Consider the following 14,129-nt stretch of genomic DNA (forward strand, 5'->3'; position numbering starts at 1 on the left):
AATCCAGAGAAATTTTATGACCTAAATAAAAAATTGCTTGTAACAAAATGATAGCCACTTGCTGTTTTTCATTCTTTATATTAACCAAAATTTACTTTTGCCTATTAAAATGTTTATGATATAACATCGCTCAACTTTAATTTCTATGATTTGTGACTAGATATTTGTCAATTTATTTATAATTTTAATTTTAATTGAATCTGTATATTTTTATATGGAGACATAAAAAATTCTTTTATTTATCAGATATCTATATAGAGCATCTCAATTGGTGTATTTTCTTATATTCATATATTTTTAACATACTTAATTAGTAATTTTGACTTAATTATTTTGGCAGAAATTCCACGAAAGTTTATTTCAACTTCATATTGGAGCTCTATAATGTCAAGAAAAATCTGATGAAACTGCTGCTTGATATCAAGCTGGCAGAGCTGAATATCTGAGTTGGAACCAGTGATCACGTTTTTACAACATCCAACAAAAGGTTAGTCAAATAGCTAGCAAATTGATTATTATATTCGTATAATATAATGCCAAGTTATAATGGCATTAATTGTTAATATTATTAACAATTTGCACCATATTAATGCCAATATAACTTGGCATTATAATATTTCTAATAGTACTTGTTTCATATAAATACTTTTCTATAAGAATATAAATATAAAATACTGCAATATAAATATTGCAGTTAAAATTTTAAAGTAATTTACTTATTATTGAACTTTATTCAAACATGTAATAATTAATAATGTAGTGATTAATAATAATTAAATAAGGGTTGTGACTTGCAAAATATAGCAATAATTTATTTTGCTTCACACATTTGGGCTGTTATACTTGCTTTTTGAATGCTTTTTTAATTACCAGAAAAAATAGCTGACACTAGTATTTCAAAATTTGAGTTTAAATCCCTTCGAATTTGCAGAATAGAACAAATAAAAAACACCTAAATAAAATTTGTAAATTAATCTTAATTTATAGATAGAGTTAATTTATAGATAGAGAAAACAAAACAGTTTGCCTAAGACTAATAGAACAAATAAAAAACACACAAATAAAATTTGTAAATTTATCTGAGAAAAACATTACAGTTTGCCGAAGACTTTGGAATAAAATAGAAATATTGTTAAAAATACGACTTGAGTTCTTTGTGGCTATATCTCACGGTTTCATATCCTTGTATCCATAACCGTTTAGTCACAATCAGAAGTAGTCCACCCCCAGTTAATAAAAATAAAATAATAGCGGAAAGTTGACGTGACATTCTGACCGCCGCGATAGCGTTATCATACCGGGGCGGTAATTAAGCGATAGTTCAGCCATAGCGGCGCTTCGACCGCCGCGGCGCCCCACGCTGGGCGAGGTGTTAATAAAGATATCGCGATTATTTTTGTTCGCTATGACTCTGATAAAGAAGCAGAAGTTGCTTAATAAAAACCCCCACATACTAATTATATATTCTTTCGTTATGCCGCTGGAAAATGATACCTAATAATGGATATGGTGGAGGGTGTTGTGGACAACTGACCTTTTAATACAACTTGGATTTTTTTATCAAATTTTACAAAAATATAAATAATTAAGAATATCTGTATTAGTATGTCGTCTGGAAAAGTTTATCTGTAGGAACAGCTTCTGCGAATAGTAGATATTAGGACCTATCATGCTGCCTTGAGGTACCTCGTAAAAGCTTGTTCTCTGTACTTTGTTTTAACTTTGTACTCTTGTACTAGTGTTTTTAGTATATTTTATTATAATTCATATTTTGCATATCATATAACTCTTGACTGATTGAATACAAAATATTGAAAAATTTATAGATGAAACTAAGGCATTTTAAATAAATAAATTGTAAACATTCTAGATATTATTTTAAGTATTTTCAAATATGTGTAAAACCTAAATATTATTTAAAAACTAACATAGTTACATTTAATTGTGAAAATTTTACAATAATTAATAAAGCAATAATCGGCAGCTCATATGATATATTTCAATTGATGATAGCAAAAAATGAAAGCAATGAATTAATGCTTAGTTCATTATTATCACTATTGGAAGAATTTATGTTAGTAATTATCAATTACAATATAGACGGCAAAATATGTTCTAGTTAAGTTAAACCTATTCAACATATTGAAAAAAGTTCATTAAACTAGCATATTTTTCACCTAAATTCATTTTTATAAATAATAAATGACAAAAAAGCGGGAGTTGGTAGACGGCATGAAATAATATTTTATGTAATCAATATATTCATAACATATTGACGAATTTCATAATTGATTTATATTTTGCCTAAATATGTTTTGATACATTTGTATTATATTATTATATTTTATTCAATATGAGTTCAATAAATTTATATGAAGATTTATCACGAATTCTTTATCAAGAAAACGGTTTTTAATAGAGATTGATAGATTTATATATATCTTACCAAATGTATAATCTTTCATTGAATTTTCGCGTACCAAAAAAAACAATAGTGTCTTCTATATATCAACCAAACTATTCTGATTGATTCCAACTTTGACATGACATGTGGAAAATAAATATATGCTTTGTATAGATATTTTGTACGATCTCTCATACCAGGTACTTCTGCCTGAGATCTATAAAATTTATATTAAAATTCAAATAAAAATGAAATAAAATGAAATTCTGCTATTTGTACGGAAAATAGTGAGTTATTTACTTATCTACTCACAAACTATTCTAAAGTTTCAATCGAATTTAAATTGATAGGCTAAACTGCTTATTTGCTTATCATTGCCCGCTAATATAAAATTATTCTTTTATAAATTATAATAATAAAATCAAATAATTATTTGACCATAATATAAATTATTGTCTATTATAAATTAGTTATCAATAGGTTACCAATCCATCTCATAAAAATATTAAAAATAGGTGAAAGGTACATATAAAACTCTGTTATTCCTGAGGTATAGAACAAATCCACACCCTTAGGATATTGCAATAATATATCATTTCAATCACTAGGTACGATGTTGACAAAGAAAATCTAATGCAAATCTTCTGTTAGTTCTTGATAGCCATCAATATAATTCATCAAGCCTATACACATGATTTAATTACGCTCTAAATTATATCTTTGCATAATTTTTGAATATGTAAAATGTATTGAGTTTATCCTAACAATCATACACTGCGAGTAATTAAAAGACGGAGTGCGCGTATGTAATATGCAAACAAGTCGCTAACGAGACGCGAATAAATGGTCATAATATTCATATAAATTATTACACTCGGCGCGATAGAAAATGAGATAATATAATCAAGATTGCTTTATGAAATATAAATGCATAAAAAGTGGCAGGCAGGCAGGCAGGCAGTGTTGTAGTCAGTCAAAAAATTGTAAAATTATTTGCTGAACGTGATGGTAACATAAATCTAAAAATATCTTTAAATATACAGGTCTTCATACCTATTTATAAAAAAAGTGATGTATGACATTTCTAGATCCAAAATCCGAAAATCTATGTTATGAAATATTTTTATTCCTTTCCTACATTAATTCTGAGAAGGATTTATATGAAGGAATAATTACATTATAATAGTTTAATGATTATATATTAAGGAGATATTAGGATCGTTCCATCCGAACCCAAACTTTTGCAAACTGTCCGAAACAATACTGAGTAATGTAAGTATTGATCAGTGTTAATTTTGTATTTCACATTTCAACGCTTATGCACCGTATAATAACAGATAATTAATTTATAACAATTAATTAATTAGTTAATATTTTTTTTCAAATCGTCGGTATAATAAGGACACTATAACAAGGCACATGTCAAATATCAATTATAACAACATTTTAAAAGTATCTAAAAATGATGTAATTATTATGTTAATAACCTACATATACTTAAAACTAGTGATGTGCCGACTCGAAAAATTCCCGATTCGAATGATTCGAATCAGAAAAAAACCTGATTCGAATCATGATTCGAATCAACTCGAATCAAGTATATATATGGACAAAAAAAATCATGGATGTATTAATTTAGTAAAAGTGATCCAAATTTATAATCAAAATTGTCAGTTTAACTAATATAACCGACAAAGTAGAAATTGTAATCATAAATTACTATCAAAAAGTATATTTTGAAAATTATTAAAAATGATATAATTTTGAAGACGGCTGAAACATATCTTCAAATTAATTTACCATAATAGATTACCAAACAATTGTGCATCACTAAAGTATATAAAATAATATTTGGAATCATGGGTCGATTGTCTATTTTACTATGTAATCAGTAAAGGATCGCATCTAAACTGAGAGCTGAAAGTTAATTTAATTAATGTGAATTTGCCATTACTTACATAATTAGAAGTTAACATATTATTTACTGACTTTCTGGTGTTTAGTAATTGTTTCAAAAGAGAATTATATTGAAAGATTCCCGAAACTCGTTTCATAATTTCGAGTGGTTTATTCTGATAACATTTAAGATCTAAAACACTTAATTATTATAAAAATTGGGTATTGATATTTCACGAACAAAACCGCTCTCAGCTCTCCGTAAAATAAATAAACACGCAAGAACGACGACGCATTGTATCGCCCATACGGTTAACTCATATCGCTCGAACGGCTTGAAGTCGGGATGATTCGAATCAGAATTCGGAATAACTCATAACGCCGCTTGATTCGGTTTGGCTCATGAAGTCGGAATAACTCATATCGCCGCTTGATTCGAGTTGGCTCATATGAAGTCGGAACAACTCATATCGCCTCTTGATTCGGTTTGAGCCGTATGAAGTCGAATGATATAGTTAGTCGATGAATGCGGTTAAAGTCATATAAAGACGATTGGAGTCGGCCGATACATTTAAGCATATTAAAGTCGGGTGGCTCGCATGATTTAATTCATTATTTATTTTTTATATTTATGATATTTATTTTTTATATTATTATAATATTGAATTAAATTAAAACATTTTTTTTATATTTATATTTATAAAAAAAATTATATTTATGAAAAATTTGTGTTAATACATATTTTATCACAGTAAATATTTCGCGGCTTGATACGAGTTGATTCGAATCAAGTAAAATCTGATTCGAATCAAGTCGTTAAAGGCTTGATTCGAATGATTCGAATCACTTGATTCGACTTGGCACATCACTACTTAAAACTATATTTCCAGGAAATAACATTAATTATTTTAAAAAACATATCTATGTAATATTTATTACCTTTCCTTTACTTTATTACCTTTCGCTCGATACTGAAGATGCATTAAATTAAAAGCGAAGTTGAAGAAAGTTTCTTACCTGAAATAAGAAAAAATAAGATCAGCGTGATTAATACATTGAAAAGCAAGCTGTAAGCTAAAAAAATATGAAGTTTGTATCAAAGTTTCAAGTGCTTTAAATATTTTAGTTTAATTTAATATTTTTGTAGTAATTTATAAAGCAACAATCAGCAACTTATATGGAATATCCCAATTGAAGTTACCAAAAAATACCAGCCCAATTTCATTCTATTACAATCCTTAGTTTATTAGTTTCACCATCAGAAAAAGAAAAACCATTTCCTAAAATATTCTTTAAAGCAAAAGCGATATAGAATTATACAAATGTAGCTTAGACTGGAAAAATACACTCTAAGTCACATTTGTTTAATTCTACATCTCTCTAAATAATTCTTAAAAGTCTAATACTCATAGTTTCTTCGTCAAATTTTGAACGACTGTTGTTTTGTGAAAATATATTAATAGCATATTTAGAAAATATCGAGCATTGGCTATCGTTCTTCTGAATTCTAATAACTTCTATTGTCTTGCTTTGTTTAAAAATGTTATAAATTTTTATATTTTGGAGATTAGCCAATAAGTCACTGCCAGATTTTTCGTATTAATATAACATATCAAGCTAATCCTGACTATGCTATCATTTTCAGATCTTTGCCAATAATAATGGGTATCTAAATACTTTAGTAAATCACATTGTGAGCATCCAGATCACATTTGTTTTTTCTAATATAACTTCTAAAGTATTGAATATCAATATCATAATGTTATTAGTACTAAATAGAATCAATATCTTAGAGTTATGTCTGGAGTCTGTAGCTCTGTACGGATCAGAGACGTGGACTCTAAGACAAAAACTAAATGAACGATGGTGCTAAGAGCAAATGGAGAAGATAAAGTAAACTGATAAGGCAGCAAGTGAAGAAATTCTGAGAAAAATAGGTGAAGCAAAATTTTTACTGAGCACAATCCTGGAAAAAGAAGGAAATTGGATTTTGCCAAAAGTGCTCTCTACATGACGTCGTCGAAAGTAAAATAGAAGGTCTGAAAGGATTGGGAAAATGCAAAGAACTGAAAGTCTGAGCACAGGACCAGAAAATATGGAAGCAGAATTATGGAAAGAAAAATGGACAATAAAGAAAAATTTTTACTGATCACTATCCTAAAAAAGCAAGGGAATTTGATCATAACGTAGTCGAACGTAAATTAGAAGGTCTGAAATAACAGGAAAAATACAAGGGATTGAAAACATAGGACCAGGAAATATGGAAGCAAAATTATGGAAAAAAAATGACCAAACAAAAAATTTTGCTGAGCACAACCCTGAAAAAAGATGAAAATAGTATCGGACTTATTTTGCCAATGAGTGCCTTCTACATGACGTCATCGAAGATAAAATAGAAAGTCTGAAAGGACTAGGAAAATGCAGGAAACTGGAAGCCGAAGCACAGGACCAGAAAACATGGAAGCAGAAGTTATGAAAAAGTGATTATGGTAGGCACTATGAACCTGTATTTAGACAGACTACAATTCGTCAGATATCATAAAACAAAAACTCTTTACTAATCTGCAAAAAAGTCTGTCACTTGCAGAAAAGCCGTTTCCAATACCGGGCTCCAAATCCGATAGTAACTATAGTTTTTATTACAAAGATACGTATCTACAGTAATAATTTTCTAGTAGTGTAACTTGAGCAACTGTCGGATATCGAATTTTACTCGTTAGCTTTGCTACATTGTATTGTATCGTTGATTCTTCGCGCATATAGACGTAATATAAAATAACACACAAGCCAGTTATCACGTAGCAGATGTATAATGTTTGTCATGTGTGTTTATTGAGTATTAAAAAGTGCATTTAAACAGTAGTTAAATTCGTACTTGAATGCTCGAGCATTGGCCATTTCGATAACACGTTACCCGTAAGTGAATCGAACATAAACTTCTTTAATTTGAAGTCGCTCGCTGGCTCTGCTCTTATCGGCACGTAAGTAAACAAGATTGGCTTTGGAATTTTACTTTCTGCATTATAAATAACGGTGAATGATATTATGTATTGCCTCATAATGTGAGATGCAATTAATGAGTTATGAACGATATTTTTAAAATAATTACTTCCCAAATAGATCCTTAGCAATAAAGTTTATATTCACAAGTGATAGGGGATACTAGGTACAGTTGTGCCAGCTAAACTATACTGATTTTGAGATAGGGTTCAAAGCGAGAAAGATGGAGTATGTTTGCAAGCAAGCCATCTATCAGATGAAGTTAAGACTTCAATATATCCCTGTATAATTTTGACTTAATTTTGGCAATTGTATCAAAAAACACCTTTCTATAATTTTCATCAGGCTACTTCCATATGTGTCGCCCGAGCTTCATCAGACACCTAGAAGTAAGTTGTTAATCAAAACACTGATTTCCCTTATTGTCAAAAGGACATAAAATCTTCTCTGAGCCTCGTTTCCTTGTCTCCCTCACATGTATGAAATGTACTATCATGTATCGAACTGCGAATCCCATCACCCATAAAGGACGACTCGTTACGGCTCGTTTCATCCGCCAACGCAATATTTTTCCTGGCTTTGACATATTTTCGCGAAATGCAGATGTCAAAGCAATGCCAATATATTTCTGAGTTGGAGAACAGTTTCATGGAGATTGTGGCGTAGGAGAGAAATGAACTAGTTTCATATTTCATGTATGGCAAATAGACAATTGGTATATAAACTTTAATTAGTTTTCCAGAAACCATCCTATTAGCAAAAAAAAACAAATTTGAATTTAAAACTTGCAAACCATTTAAGGTTATTTTGACACATCATGAAAGTCTTTCTGACACCAAAATGTGAAGAAATATGTATGTATACATCCTTCGAGATATTTCCAGAAACCGCTGCACCGATTTTAAAAATTTAAAAGCCATTTGATGAAACTCAATAAGGACTTGTTTGATTAGGTATTGATTACTGCAACCTTTGAATGTTAATTCTATACAATTAACATTCTCCACCTCAACAATTAACAATTAGAACTAAGATTGTTGTCAATCTTTTTGCCAAAAACTCTGGACCGATTTGTAAAATTCACAAACTGTAGTTAATTAATGAATTTTTTCGGCTATTTTAATCAAACTTCACACAGCGATTAAGTCCATAGTCTAGAGAATATCCTAGAGCATTATACACCCACGGAATATAATTAATTATAGAAATTCAAGTATGTAATGTTTGGAATACAAAATTGCAGATATTATAAGTTTTTTTAAAAGATAATTGAAAATCGCATTGATTAGTTTTTATTGAAAAGCTTCAACTTTATTTTTAAAATTGTCACTCGAAAATTTTACTGTCACAATTTTAACTACTGGTGTATGGCATCGTGCCTTGAGGCAAATTGCTGGAACTTCCCGTTCCGTAATGAAATATTTAAAGAATATTAAATGTTCTCAAATATATTATCATAAATGCTGTAACTTTCATTATTCGTATTTTGTAGACAAAATATAGGAGCTTATAAATTGGCGATGGCGTATATATAAGTTTACTTGAAAAAAGAATAAACAAAACTTAATGCAGCGAAGTTGAAATGAAGGACATTATCTCATATTTTAAAAATTATATAAACAGAATTGCAAAATTAAAATTATTTATCTCAAGTATTTGAAGTTTTAAGTGAGCTTTAAAATGTTAGCTAAAGTTAAAATTATTTTCGATATTCAAAAAAAAATTTTTTTTGATAATAAATTTTTTTGCTTGCCCCAAAAGCAATCGTTTTGGAAATGCAAGCGAAAAATTTTTTGAATAATTTAAATCGCATGCTTTATTCTTTCAAAAACTGCCATTTTTTGTACATTGAGTCCTGTATCTCTAAAACGGCTGGACCTGTCTTTGCCAAAAACTAATCACTACTTCTCCCCATCATTACAAATTGAATACTTTTTGAATCATCTAAATCGGATGCTCCGTACTATCAAAAACTCGATTTGTATTTTCTGCACTCTTTGCTTTATATCTCCAAAACGGCTGGTCCAACTTTTGCCAAAAACTGATAAGTACGTCTCCTTATCAATAGGAATCGAATGCTCTTTGAAGAATTCAAATCGGCTGATCGGTGCTCCCAAAAATTTACAAAAATAGTATCCATATATACATACATACTACATACACTCATACACACACATACATACATCAATTTTTTCGAAGGTATGCCAAAATGTTCAGAAACTTCTGAAAAATGAAAATACGCAAAAATGTTCATTTTCGATTGCTGGCCGCTTACTATAACTTACTCTACTGGAAGTTAAAAAGTGCTAGATCGCTCTTATGTATTAATCATCACACCAAAGGCAAATTTGCTTTTGCAAGCAAATTCTCAATACTAATAAATTGGCAAATCATATCCATAAGATAAAAATATAGAGATGTAAAATATATGTAATGTTTTTTTTCCAAACAAAAAGAATTAAATTGTAAACCATCAGAAAATGATAAATGTAATATTGGTTACTTTAAACATAATCACTTGACTATTATCATTTTTGAAAAGCATCAACGACATGAATGCAATGTGTAATAACAAGAATAGTACGAGTATGTTTTCGCCCCAGCTTTTGCGTTCCGTGCACTCGCCTCGCCAGGGACATACAAGTAGCCGATACCCATTGTCCAATATCTCCCATGGGCGAGAGCATAAAAATCAAATTGTAATAGGTTTCGCTATTTTTATGTCTTCGCAATCCGGCGATCGCGTATATATGTAAATCTATAAATTTTATAACATATCTTGTTATTCCCATAGAGTTATCGCTGACGCTCACGAAGCTGGATAGAATCTGTAAACAAAAAATCAAATATTTTCCAAAAACACATGTGTGTCTATCCAGCAAAATGTCTATTACATTGTCTATTACATTGTACCAATAATAACTAAATTGTAAAAAATGGAACAACACATACATTAGTGATGAAAAAATGTTTGCTTGTTGATTATTGAAATTTTTCTTACATTTAAATCTTTTTGAATGTTTATGATAATAAATTCTAAATGCCTAATATAAGAAACGTCACCAGCACTGAACACTCAGAGTTTTTTTAATAACCAGTTGCATTTAGCTTCTTACATATTTTTTATTCTTCTACCACATAGGAGAGACTAGCCACTTTTTTTGATCAGCCATAATTTTGTTAATTTACCAGTTAGCTGGGTGAAAAGTAAATTTAATGGTAATTTTAAATTTGTTTACATAGAAATACTGTGTTTTGATACAATAGATCAGACATAAAATCCAATTGACTGTCACAACCGTACTCCTCTCCCCAGGAACAGTTGTGACAGGCTTTAAAATAAGTTAAAAACAATAGGTATAAATACCAAAATAGTTCATAACAACTTTTATTGTAATGAGTGACATAATGGGAACGTGCTCGACCAAGTTTGGATCCTATCTCATAATCAGTATAGTATTATGACGACTGTCACTACCATACTGTATCACAACCGTACCTAGTCTCTCTTACTAACTTTTTGCATCGTATTCTATTCAATGATTGTTCCAATTTATTAAATTATATATTAGGCCAAAGTTATGTCCTAATAATCCATGCTATCATTTTCATCACTACACGTTTATTGCACGTTTGTCTCTATATTTCTTAAAAACTCAAAAGAAACTGAATTAACATTTTTGGCACTTTTCATCCAGAATCTTTGAAACGGCTGGACCTGTCTTCTCCAAAAACTAATTAGCATGTCTCTTCATCAGTAGGAATCCAATGTTTTTTTGAATAATTCAAATCGTGGACCAAAAATTGTATCCAAACATATATACACACACACATCTACATACTTTTTTTCTAAGGTATGCCAAAATGTTCAGAAACCTTTGGAACGTAAAGGCAAAAATTAAGGGATGGAAGTTAATAAAGTTGATTCATATTAGTCTTAAGGGTTGAATGGTAATATACCTTAGGCGACCGACAAAATTCACTTTTATACAAATTTTTACAAAGAAAAAATGTTACAGAGACATGTAGAAAATGAAAATGTTTGGTGAAGATACAGGACGGAAAAATGCGGACATACAGAACAAACACAGGCACACACACACATCCATTTTTTCTGAGGTATGCCAAAATGTTCAGAAACCTTCAAAACGTAAAGATATGCAAAAAATTTCATTTTTGATTTTCGGCCCATTACTATAACTTATAAAAAATGAATAAGATGCCAAACAAGCACAGGTTCAATTGTTTGCATCAAAAGGTGAAATATTTTTTTCAAAGATGGGATACACAAATTGCCTTCACGAAAGATCATTAAGAATAATAGTATTTTTTTTATTCTGTAAAGTTAATTGGCGGTAAGAAAAAATGTATTTGTATTAGTTTCATATTATAAATAAGGTAAATCATTTTTGTATATTTACTGTACATATATAATTTTATTAGTTTTGCTAAAGCATGACTCTAATATTGTTTAGTCTATATACAAAAACATTAAAAACCATACTTTTTCATTCAAATTATTATTAAGTGATGACATACGAATATAATTATATACAAATGCGAAATGTTTTGTGTATACTTTATTTGTAAGCCTAAACAGAATGAGCATTTATTGCATCGTCCGACTGAGTTGCTTACAGAACAAATAACTGAATTCGTCAGTTCAGCAAACAATGTACAACATAATCGTGTTTTAGTATTTGTTTATAATTTTCCAAAAGGATTGTTTACGAAAATGACATCCGCTCGTGCTTCCAGCTGGCGTTATAGAGACTTCCTAACATAAGGATTTAGATTTTATTTTTTGGATTGTATTATGAACAGTTCTACAAAATTAACTTCAGAGTGAAATATATTGAACAGAGAAATGCATAATTATCAAATTATCAGATAAAAAATTATAAATGACTGGTGCTTACAAAGATTCATATTTCTACATATCAATTTGTAAGAGTATTTGAAAAAAGAAATTGATGTTGTGAATGAAAATTTGTACTTTTGATATATGATTTCAAGTTTAAGCAGCTTTCATGACAATGCTGCACCATCATTATAATTAACAAAAAACATTTGGCAATTAGAAATTGAAAACTATCAGTTTGTCTTCTATAATAGAGTAAAATATAACTTAATCACAACTTATAGAGACTGTTAGTTCTGATCGTCCTTAAAACTAGAATTGCATCGTGCCTTAAAGCAAATTCGTGGAACTTCCCGATTCGTAATTTAAAATTTTGAAAAGATAAAATTTTTTTAAAACTTTGGAAACATTAGATTTTTGAGGTTTTTGAAATTCTTTAAAAATTTTTTGAAAATTTAGATTTTTTTTTATTAGAAGCATGCGCTCCGTAGCTGTTTTAGAGCTTCGCATTATAATGGTTAAACATTATAAGTGAAACTATAGAAATGTGAAGAAATTTTGTACCTATTATTAAAATCTCCATGAAATATCTGATAATTTAAAGCGCAAAAATCTAACGATTATCATTGACCGCCAAATGGCATTATTTTTAGTTTTTTCATTGGATCTCTAAAATCTAGAAATCTGGACTTGCCTTTCTAAAAATTTGATCAGTTCTTCACTTCTTCAGTGCGAATAAAATGTTTTTTGAGTCATTTAAATTGGATGCTTCATTCTTTGAACCTGCCTTGGCCAAAACTAATCTAATCTCGAAATCGTCGACGAAAAATTGTATTCACATTCACACACACACACTTACATACATTAATTTTTCTAAGGTATGCCAATATGTTCAAAAGTGTTTGAACGTAAATATTTATTGTATAAAAATTATCATTTACGATTTTTTTCGATTACTATAACATATCCTACGGGAAGTTATAAAATAATAAATATGAAGCTTTTATTTCAAAATATAAAAAATTCTTTAAATTTGAAAAACAAATAATAAATAAATTGGAACGTTTTTTTGAAACAATTTTCTTAATCCAAATGCAAATTCAAAACTGTTCTGAACTTAAAACGATTGTGAAGCATATAAGTAAATCATTTTATTTTATTTAATATTTCAATTATTTTATTAAGTACACTATTATAATTTAACGTAATTTGATTTGCAATTTACAGAACATCATTATCAATCGAATATTTTTTAGTAAATAGTCATGTATTAAAATAAATAAATATAATAAATAAATAAAATTGTGCTTGACTCTTTCGTGATTCAATATTAAGGGCATCACCTTTGCAACCACATGGTTCCATGTTTAAATCCTACTTCAACTAACAACTTGATATCCAGCAGTAATTATTTCATTTTTTAAAATATGAATTCAGATATAATTTTGGTTCATATGGCCTTTTGGAAAGACAGGTCCATCCGTTACGAAGATACGCAGCAAAGAGTGGAGAAAATAGAAATTGAGTTTTTGAGAGAACGGAGTATTTGAATCGATTGAATTGTCCAAAAAACAATTAATTTGTAATAATTGTGAAAAGTGGTGATTAGTTTTTGGCAAAGGCAGATCTTTGCATCTTTGAAGATACAGGGCTAAATTTGAAAAATCGCAGTTTTTGAGTGAAATTCTGCTTGTGTTGACGAAACAATTGCTTTTGTATTTTTTTTTTCAAAATATTTTTTTTTTCTCTAGGATTTTTTTTGTATATCGAAAATAATTCAGATAATAATTTTAATTCTGGCTAAAGACTAAAGCTCATTTATATATTTTAATTAATTAATCTTAACTTTGCAAATCAGAGTATATAATTCTTATAAATATTAGACAATGTTACAGTACTTATAATAATCATTTGAAAACATTAACATTCTCGAAAATTTCGTTACGGTACGGAAAGGTCCAGCAATTT

At 29.1% G+C, this 14,129-nt stretch overlaps 1 long non-coding RNA gene across 1 annotated transcript in view; it reads left to right on the plus strand.

The window, feature by feature from the left end:
• Positions 1-408: 408 nt before the first annotated feature.
• LOC113367942 overlaps positions 409-14,129 on the plus strand; it is a 253,845-nt gene continuing 240,124 nt past the window's right edge. Inside the window, exon 1 of the long non-coding RNA XR_003366315.1 lies at positions 409-487. This is a non-coding gene — a long non-coding RNA (uncharacterized LOC113367942). The remainder of the gene's footprint in view (positions 488-14,129) is intronic.

This window comes from Ctenocephalides felis, unplaced genomic scaffold (genome assembly GCF_003426905.1).
Source record: "Ctenocephalides felis isolate EL2017-DRISC unplaced genomic scaffold, ASM342690v1 CF-g0.4_SCAFFOLD_01170, whole genome shotgun sequence".
NCBI classification, from domain to species: domain Eukaryota; kingdom Metazoa; phylum Arthropoda; class Insecta; order Siphonaptera; family Pulicidae; genus Ctenocephalides; species Ctenocephalides felis.